General features: G+C 42.5%; 1 long non-coding RNA gene and 1 pseudogene across 1 annotated transcript; one reads left to right on the top strand and one right to left on the bottom strand.

Moving 5' to 3' along the window:
* Nucleotides 1–493: 493 nt before the first annotated feature.
* On the bottom strand, nt 494–9,031 carry LOC147088154 (uncharacterized). Its single transcript, XR_015075445.1, has 2 exons — nt 8,663–9,031; nt 494–3,572 (listed from the first exon to the last, which is right to left on the bottom strand). It is a non-coding gene; the product is annotated as an uncharacterized LOC147088154 (long non-coding RNA).
* Nucleotides 9,032–9,154: 123 nt separating this feature from the next.
* On the top strand, nt 9,155–9,817 carry LOC147088153 (histone H2B pseudogene; annotated as a pseudogene).
* The last annotated feature ends 959 nt before the right edge of the window (nt 9,818–10,776 follow it).

The raw sequence follows: 10,776 nt of genomic DNA, 5'->3' as shown, positions 1-10,776 counted from the left end.
TGCCGAGTGCTCTTAGCGCCCGTAAAAATTCAGCTACAGACTCTCCTGGCTGTTGCGGGCGGGATCTTAGGAGGTGCCTGGTGTACATGTAAATTACCGGGCTGCGGTACTGCTGTTTCAGTAGGTTGATAGCGGCCTCGTATGTAGTCGTATCCTGGATGAGTGCGTATACTCTCGGGCTCGCTTGGGCGTTCAGAAGTCTTAGTTTGGATCTCTGCGGGGCGCCGGATTCTTCCAGGTAGGATTCGAAGCAGTCCAGCCAGTGTTTGAAGTTGAGGGCTGAGTTTGCTGCCTGTGGGTTTAGATCCAGGTACGGTGGTTTGAGGGCTTGCAGCCAAGCCGGCTGGTGTGGCTGGTGTAGCCCGGTGTCTGAAAGCTGCTGTGGCTGTGCTTCTGGGAGGGCTCCTGGCTGGTCAGTAGTAGACATCTTTAAAATTTAGTCAATAAAAATGATATACCTATCAATTCGTCCAATAAAAAGCGACGAGTTAGGAACGTAACTAAAGGTTTTTATTGACTAAATAACAGAGCCCACCCTCGTGGGTGATCGGGTCCAACAAGGAGGAATACCAGCCAGTCGACTACCTTTATACCTGGGCAGGTAGGTGGAGCCATGGGCGGAGTCGGAGGTGGTCAGCCCAGGTATAACAGCGCGACAAGAGGCGACCTCGTATCGTGATACAACAGTGATAACGGTGATAACAATACAACAGTGATAACTATAGTGTAACGATAAAAGTGGTTTACCACACAGAGTAAAATCCATACTCGCATCCACAGCTGAAGGATTAAGCCAACACTCACATACCAGATACTAACAGATTCAGAATAAAACCCACTCTTTCATACCAGATCATAGAATCATAGAAATTTACGGCACAGAAGGAGGCCTTTCGGCCTTAAAATAGCTATCCCGCCAAATCCCACTTTCTAGCTCTAGCTCATTATTCTTGCAGGTTACAGAACTTCAAGTACATACCCAAGTACTTTTTAAAATGATGAGGTTCCCTTCCTCCACCAACCTTTCAGGCAGTGTGTTCCAGACCCCGACCAACCACAGGGTGAAAACAATTCTCCACAAGTCCCCTCAGGCTCCTCTGTTCCATAGAATACAACCCCAGACTATCCAATCTATCCTCATATATAAAATTCTCCAGTCCTGGCAACATGCTCGTTAATCTCCTCTGTACCCTCTCTAGTGCAATCACATCCTTCCTGTAACCTGGTGACCAGAACTGTGCACAGTACTCTAACTGTGGCCGAATTAGTATTTTATGCACTTCCAGCAGAACCTTCCTGCTCTTATATTCTAAGCCTCAACTAATAAAGGGAACTTTTCTTTTTGCCATCTTAACCACCTTATCTACCTGTCCTGTTACCTTCAGGGATCTGTGGACATGCACTCAAAGGTCCCTCAGTCCCTCTGCACTTCCGAGCATCCTACCATTTATTGTACATTCCCTCGCATTGTTAGCCCTCCCCAAATGCATTATCTCACATTTCTCAGAATTGAATTCAAATTGCCACATTTCTGCCCAGCTGAAAGTCTACTGATATCTTCTTGCAATCTACAGCTATCTTCCTCACTGTCAACCATACGGCCATTTTTGTATCATCTGTAAACTTCTTAATCAGGTCCCCTACATTTAACTGTAAATTATTGATTAATAACAAATAATAACATGAGCTGAAGACATCCCACACATACATATCAGAAATTGACAGGTACACAATAAAACACACACATCCATAACAGAAACTGAAAGATACATAGTTAAGTCCATACTCACTTAGCGGTAATTGAGAGGTACAATGTAATATCCTTTCTTCCATACCAGAAACTGACAGGTACAATGGAAAACCCAATCTCTGAGCAGAAACTGACAGGTATAGAGTAAGACCCACTCTCATATATCAGAACAAGACAGGTATAGAATATAACCAGACTTCCATAACAGAAACTGACAGATACAGTGCAAGGCGTATACTCACATACCAGAGACCGATGGATACAGAGTAAAACTCACATATCAGAGCCTGATAGATACTGGGTGAATATCACACATCAGAGACTGATAGATACAGACTCAAAACCCGCATTCATAATCGAGAAACTGACAGATTATGAGTAAACCTTCTCTTCCATAGCTGACATTGACAGGAAGATAGGAAACCCCACTCTGATAAATCAGAAACTGACTGATATGGAATAAATTCACAAATTTGATGGTTTTGAGTAAAAGCCAAGTTCACATACAAGAGACCGAGAGATGCAGAGGAAAACCCACACTCACACACCATAGAGTGAAATAAAGATAGTTAAACTCAAACTCTAATTTCAGAATTTGAGAGTTACAGTGTGATAACCACACTATGATGTCACAAACTTACAGGCAGAGTGAAACAGACACTCACACATTAGACACTGAAAGGTACAAAGCAACATCCACATTCACATACAAGATATTGATGGGTGCAGAGTAAAAGCCACTCTCACATATCAGAAACTGACACAAAGAGTAAAACCCAAACTCACATACCAGAGGCAGACAGATGCAAAATTAAACTTACATTCACATGCCAGAGAGTGAATGATAAAGAGTAAACCCCACACTCTCATATCAGAAATCAAGAGGTACAGAATAAAGCCTGGACTCACATACTAGACACTGACAGGTACAGAGAAACACCCACACTCACATATCAGTACCTGAGCGTTACAGCAGAAAAGCCACACTCACGTAACAGAAACTGACAAGTAGAGTAAAACCCACAGTATTATATCAGACACTGGCTGACTTAGATTAAATGAACTGTCACATAACAGAGAATCAGAAATCGAGGGTGTAACCCACGCACACATACCAGAGCTTGAGAAGTACAGAGTAAAGCCTCTCTTCCATGCAAGAAAATAACAGGTACAAAATAAAAAACACACTTCCATACCAGAGGTGGACATGTAGACTGAAACAGACACTCTCACATCAAGACACTGACAGATACGAAGAAAAATGTTCACTCACTTACCAGAAAACAACAGGTACAGATTAAATCACACACTCACATTCCAGATACAGACAGGTACAGAGTTAAACCCACACTCACATAGCAGTAAATGACAGTGGCAGAGTAAAGCCACAAACAAATGTGCTGTACCTTTCTCTGATTCATTAAAAGGACAATATCCCGAATGGATAATTCGACGAAATTAATGGTGTGGTTTCCTCTTAAAAGAGCCGTTGCTTTGCTTAATGCTTTCTCAGGGCGTTGTGAAATTTATTTGCAATGGCCACCGGCATTGTCCCTTCTGACACGCCGTGCTGGCCAGCTCCCCGGGCAGCACCAGACTCACAGCGGTCTAGATGTGTGGACACAATCCGCACACTCCAAACTATTAGAGTTTGGTGCCATCTCCTAGCCGCCAGCTAGGAGTGCAACAAGATAACCATTCATCAGTAACTATTTTGAATTGGAGAGAAATAACCTGAACACCTTGTTTATGTTCAGATTGAAATGATTGCAAAGTCTTTTATTCGTCCTGACTAAAGCTCCAAAGATCCATTGCGTGCAATCTGTAAATACAGAGGATTACATTTTAAAATTAGAGCGATGGTTGGAGAGTGGTGATTGTAGCTGCTCTTTCGAGCGAGTTGATTGGGGTTCTAATTCGCGGCATCGCAACCAGGCTCCTGTTGATACATAAGAACATAAGAAATAGGAGCAGGAGTAGGCCAATCGGCCCCTCGAGCCTGCTCCGCCATTCAATAAGATCGTGGCTGATCTGATCCTAACTGCCAATCCACTATCACAGAACCATCTCCTGAATCTAACAGAATTAGACACACGAAATAAGAGCAGGATCAGGCTACACGGCCCCTGGGCCTGCTCCGCTACCCACAGGGCCATGACCGATCTGAACCTAGACTCATGTCCAAATTCCTGTTTGCTCCCCGTAACCCTTAATTCCCTTTACTTCTAGGAAACTGTCTATTTCTGTTTTAAATTTATGTAATGATGTAGCTTCTACAGCTTTTTGGGGCAGCATATTTCATGGACCTACCACCCTCTGAGTGAAGTAGTTCCTCCTCATCTCAGTTTTGAAAGAGCAGCCCCTTATTCTAAGACTATGCCCCCTAGTTCTAGTTTCACCCATCATCGGGAACATCTTCCCCGCATCCACCCGATCTAACCCCTTCCCAATCTTATATGTTTCAATAAGATCGCCTCTTATTCTTCTGAACTCCAATGTGTAGAGTCCCAATCTACTCAACCTCTCCTCATATGTCCATCCCCTCATCCCCGGGATTAACCGAGTGAACCTTCTTTGTACTGACTCGAGAGCAAGTATGTCCTTTCTTAAGTATGGACACCAAAACTGTACGCAGTATTCCAGGTGCGGTCTCACCAATACCTTGTACAACTGAAGCAATACCTCCCTATTTTTATATTCTATCCCCCTAGCAATGAAAGCCAACATTCCATTGACCTTCTTAATCACTTGCTGCACCTGCAGACTAACCTTTTGCGTTTCGTGCACCAGGACCCCCAGATCCCTTTGTACTTCAGTACTTTCCAGTTTCTAGCCATTAAGATAATAACTTGCTCTGCGATTTTTCCTGCCAAAGTGCATAACCTCACACTTTCCAGTATTGTATTCCATCTGCCAAATCTCTGCCCACTTACTTAGCCTGTCGATGTCCCCTTGCAGGTTTTTTATGTCCTCCTCACCCACTACTTTCCCTCCCATCTTAGTATCACCTGCAAACTTTGATATGTTTGATACAGTTTAGGTCTCCCTATCGCAGTTTAATGCCTTTCAGCAATGTGGATTATTATTTTTTAACCAATAAAAGATTTTAAAATAATAAATGGGGTGAGGGCTCAATCCTAGCGATATTACAATTCACAGTGGACATTTTTAATTGGAGGGAAAGTGCCTCAGCGTAGTGCTGATGTTCTGATTTAAATGATTGCTGTGTCTCTCACTTGGCACACTTAGGGGCCAAAGAAGTCTGTAAATATATTAATTAAGATGTGAGCGATGGTGGTATAGTGGTGAACATAGATGCCTTCTAAGCAGTTGACCTGGGTTCGATTCCCTGCCATCGCAGCCGAGATACTTTTAATACCCCTCGCAGGTCAGAACTGACTTATGGAACGTTGCAGTAGGATTTTAAGAGAAAAAGAAATATCCATTGCAACTGACAAAATACTTTGATCTTCCATGGAATTCCATGCGTCTCCCATAGAAATAAAAAGGAATTTTAAAACAACATTAAAAATGGGGATGAAAAAAGAGAGAAGATTTCAGGTCACAAACAGTGCTAAAGATACTGCAGGGGAAGGTCATGTATCAGAGATTGACAGATACAGAACAAAACAAACACTTGCACGACAGAAACTGGCAGATACAGAGTAAAGCCCATACGCAATTACGAGTAATTGACAGGTACAGGGTGAAAAGCTCTCTTCCATACCAGAAACTGACAGGTACAATGAAAAGCCACCCACAATTTAGCAGAAACTGGCAGGTAAAGAGTAAGACTCACACTCACATTTCAGAGATTGTTTCCCCTCACAGGAGAATCTCGAACTTTGGGGCAAAGGCTCCGGAAAAATGGCTGGCCTTTTAAGACTCAGATAAGGAGGAATTTCTTCACTCAGCGGGTTGCGAATATTTGGAATTCGCTGCCCCAAAGAGCTGTGGATGCCCAGTCGTTGATTATGTTTAAGGCTGATATAGATTCTTGTACTGCGGAGGAATTAAGAGAGATCGGGAAAGGACAGGAAATCCGAGTTGAGTTCGAAGGTCAGCCATGATCTTATTGAATATCAGAGCAGGCTCGGGGGGCATAATGGCCAGCCCCTGCTCGAAATTCAAATGAACTTAGAAAGTAAAACGAATACTCACGTATCATAAATATGTCTGGTACAGATAAAACTATACTAATATACCAGAAAATGACGGGTATAGAGTAGAACCCACATTCACAAACCAAAGACTGAGAGACACAGAGTAAACATACACTCAGACACCAGGGATTGACAGTTAGAGAGAACCCCAGATGTAATTAGCAGAAATTGATTCAGTTGATATGCTAAGTGCCCAAAAATCTTGAATATACCCACCGACTGAGCATCCGCAGACCTCTGGGTTAGATATGAGAAGATTTATAACCCTCCGAGGGAATAAATTTCTGCTCATCCCAGACCTATAAAATTGAACCAACACTACCATACACTTATACTCCAACCACTTGCAATAAGGGCAAATATAAAATTTAATTCCCAATTGATTGCTGTTTACTTTCTGTGATTCATGTAGAAGGACACACAAATCCCTCTGAATACGAACTTTTACTCGGCTTTCACCTTCAAAAAAAATTACATATTTTCAATCCTATAAAGTAAAACACACACACGCACACACACATGCATGTTAATCTGAATGTCAGATTAATACAGAATAAAACCCACACTCAGCTACCAGAGACAGAACAACACACAATGAAACCCGCACTCACACACCAGAGACTGTCAGGGACAGAGAGAAAGCCACACACACATCGAATAAATTGAAAGGTACAGAATAAAGCCCACAGTTACATACCAGAGACATACAGATAGAGAGTAAATATCACACTCACCTCCCAGAGATTGACTGATACAGTGTGAAATCCACACTTAAATCCCAGATACAGAGTAAAACCCACACTCAATTCCCAGAGATTATTTATTGTGGGGGCTGCATGACCCATTCAGATTAACATGTATGTGCAGTTGTTGCCATTAGAACATCGTAGGATCTGCTGTACAGGACCTACTGCTTAAAGGGAACACTTGCTATAGAATAAAACCAACACTCACATATCAGAGACTAACAGATGCAGAGTAAAACCACACTCACTTACCAGAGACTAACAGATGCAGAGTAAAACACACACTCACATACCAGAGACTAACAGATACAGAGTAAAATCCACACTCACTTACCAGAGACTAACAGATACAGAGTTAAACCTACAATCACATACCCGAGACTAACAAATACAGAGTAAAACCCACACTCACATACCGGAGACTAACAGATACAGTGTAAAACCCAGACTAACATACGAGAGACAGACTGATGCAGAACAAAATCAACACTCCCATAAAAGAGAGAGAGAGGTGCAGAATAAAACACACATTCACATACCAGAGACTGAGAGATGTCGATTCAAACCCACACTCACTCCCCAGAAAATTACAGATGCAGAGTCAAACCCACACTCAGAACCCAGAAACTGACAAATGCAGAGTTAAACCCACACTCATACCACAAACTGACAGATAGAAACTAAACTCCACACTCCCAACCCAGAAATTGATAGGTACCAAATAAGCACACACCCATATAAGATAAACTGACAGTTATAGCATAAAACCCACACACACGTTCCAGAGATTGCCAGATGTATAAGAAAACCCCATTCAAATACAACAAACTGACAGGTACAGAACAATGTTCCCTCTATTATTTTGGGTGTGCAGCCCCTTTAACTGGGTGTGCGGCCCATTCAAGTTTTGGCACATGCATGGTTTCTTCCACTGAAGAGCCGGTGAGCAGCCTGCGTGGGTTCCCCAGACATCCAGATTAGCCAGAACATTTGTATAGAGACTAACATAATCATAGCAAAACCCACACTCACATCCCAGAAACAGACAGATGCTGAATAAAATACACACTCACTTACAATAATCTAACAGATACAGCGTAAAACCCACACTCACATTCCAGAAACAGACAGATGCTGAATAAAATACACACTCACTTACAATAATCTAACAGATACAGCGTAAAACCCACACTCACATCCCAGAAACAGACAGATGCTGAATAAAATACACACTCACATACATTAATCTAACAGATACAGCGTAAAACCCACACTCACATTCAAGAAACAGACAGATACTGAGTAAAATACACACTCACATACAATTAATCTAACAGATACAGCATAAAACCCACACTCACATTCCAGAGACTGACAAAAACAAGTGGAACCCACACTCACATCCCAGAAACAGACAGATACTGAGTAAAATACACACTCACATACAATTAATCTAACAGATACAGCATAAAACCCACACTCACATTCCAGTGGCTGACAAAAACAAGTGGAACCCACACTCACATCCCAGAAACAGACAGATACTGAGGAAAATACACAATCACATTACAGAAACTGACAGATTCTGAGTGAAACATGCACTTACATCCCAGAGACAGACAGATACAGAGTAAAACCCACACTCACATCCCAGAGACGGACAGATAGAGAAGAAAACATACACTCACAAACCTGAGACTGACAGATGCAGGGTAAAATCCATACTCACATCCCAGAAACTAGCAGATACTGAATAAAAACCACACTAACATACAGAAAATGTCAGGAACAGAGGGAAACCCACAATTACATATCAGAAACCGGCAAGTACAGAATAAAATCACAATGACATACCAGAAACTGACAGGTACAGAGTAATTCCCACATTCACATGCCAGAAACTGACAGATATAGAGTGAAACAGACACTTAGATCCCAGATGCTGTCAGGGTGTGTAATAAAACCCAAATCAGAAACTGAAGAAAAAAACAATGCTCACATACCAGAGACTGACAGGAGCATGCCATAAGGCCATCGAGTTTGCTGCACCATTCACTAAGATCATTGCTGAACTGCCTAGTTTCCAGGCGGTGCTTCTGCCAAAGAAATTCAGGGCTGGGCCCAGCAAGAGCAAGTAAAGGGGAAAAGATTTAATCTAATAACATAAAGGCTCGTTTCAGAGCCACCCATTGTATCTGTGAAAGGGTTGCTTACTCTCTGCAGAAACTGACCTGTTGATCACAATTATCCCAGCTGTGTTTTAATATTAAATCCCTACAGTTGTTAAGCTGGAAATGTCCTGATTAGAAGTGACCTTCAGGCAATTTCGGTCATAGAACGGTCAATGTCTTTTCAACATTTATAAATCTAGATCGACATACACAGCAGTGAGTTTGCTGTTCAGATTATTGAATATATATATCTATATATATAGGCAATATATTAATGAACGATCCTCGTAAGACAGGCTGTCAGTGACCATTTTATTGAGAGCAGATTAGAAATAAATAAAGAACAGAGTATAAATAAGGGTGGGTTGTAATTCATGACAGCATTCAAGAATGTGAGATTGTGGTGAGCGCTAAATCTGATTGGATGTGTAATGAGGCCAATCGGAGAGTTAAAGAACAAAGGATATTGACCATACTGCCAATAAACCAATCAGAATCGTTGCCTCCACTCATCCCTCATTAGCATAGCTCTGTGGGACGGACCGTGCGGCTGCCTATATCAGGCGAGCTGATAGCAGCGTTTCCTTATATCTTTGCTACTTGAAAGAGAAAATGGTTGACGAGAAGAAATCAGCTGCCAAGAAAGGCGCCAAAAAAATCGTGAAGAAAGCGGCACCGAAGGGCGGCAAGAAGCGCAGAAAGTCGAGGAGGGAGAGTTACTCCATCTACATTTACAAAGTGATGAAGCAGGTTCACCCCGACACCGGCATCTCCTCCAAAGCCATGAGCATCATGAACTCGTTTGTGAACGATATTTTCGAGCGCATCGCGGGTGAGGCTTCCCGCCTGACCCATTACAACAAGCGGCACACCATCAGCTCCCGGGAGATCCAGACCGCCGTGCGCCTGCTGCTGCCCGGGGAGCTGGCCAAGCACGCCGTGTCGGAAGGGACAAAGGCGGTGACCAAATACACCAGCTCCAAGTAAAACTGCACGCTGTCCTGAAAGAACAAGCCCAAAACACAACGGCTCTTTTAAGAGCCACCCACAACCTCTCTGAAAGACCTACACATCGCATCTCCCTTTAGAATCAATTTACTGTAATTATTTCCTGAACAAGTGTGTTTGAGAACGTTTGAAGTTCCAGCTGTCAATTTAGTTTTGAATTTTCAGATAAGCAGTTTCACTGACCGGATCGACCCTAGTGTCGCCGTTGTATTTCCCGCCCAGTAAACTACAAACACAGTCCCTGATCGCTTTCCCTTTGATCTCAGACCCGTTCACTTGCAGCTCCTTCCGACGAATTAAAAGCTTGTTTTTGAGATGAGACTCGGATTTCATTCACCTCAATCTCTGTAAAAATATTTTCATTTTTTTAAATGCCAATTGGCAGTCAATCGTTTTATTAACCCGAGACTTCCTGCAGTGTAATAACCCAGAATGGGGTTTCTTAGAGACCAGAATGTGGGCAGTTTGAACACTCTGTCCCTCTTCTCTTCTCACAGCAGGACTCCCAGATCTGGTTTCACTCCCGCAGCAGCGCCTGTGCAAAGGATCGATCGATAATCTGTGAATCCTCACTTTTACACAGATTGAGCTGGAATGTGTCCCGTTACAGAATCAATGCAAATTGAGGCCCGCCCGATACATTTGAAATTGAACCCGAAATTAATCCTAATTGTAACAGCCTAGAATTTGCAAGGGAGAGATGGAATAAGACAAAAGGAATAAAAAACTGTCCGGAAATCTTTGGCTAAAAGTGAATTTATTCAATTAATTCGCAGATTTTGGAAAATATTGGCGGGCTTTTTGAAATTAAAAAATGGTTGGCGGTCTGACTGTTGAGGCAGTTATTTCCACACACTTTTCATTGGCGGGAAAAACAGACTGTGATTGGTCACCGGAAAACACCAATGAAATTCACCACAGAGCGACCAATCACAAGT

The sequence above is a fragment of the Somniosus microcephalus genome, unplaced genomic scaffold (genome assembly GCF_052327205.1).
Source record: "Somniosus microcephalus isolate GS21.2 unplaced genomic scaffold, FLI_Smic_1.0 unresolved_chr5, whole genome shotgun sequence".
NCBI classification, from domain to species: Eukaryota; Metazoa; Chordata; class Chondrichthyes; order Squaliformes; family Somniosidae; genus Somniosus; species Somniosus microcephalus.
The sequence above is the reverse complement of the archived record's forward strand: the minus strand, read 5'-3'. Positions and strand labels throughout refer to the sequence as shown.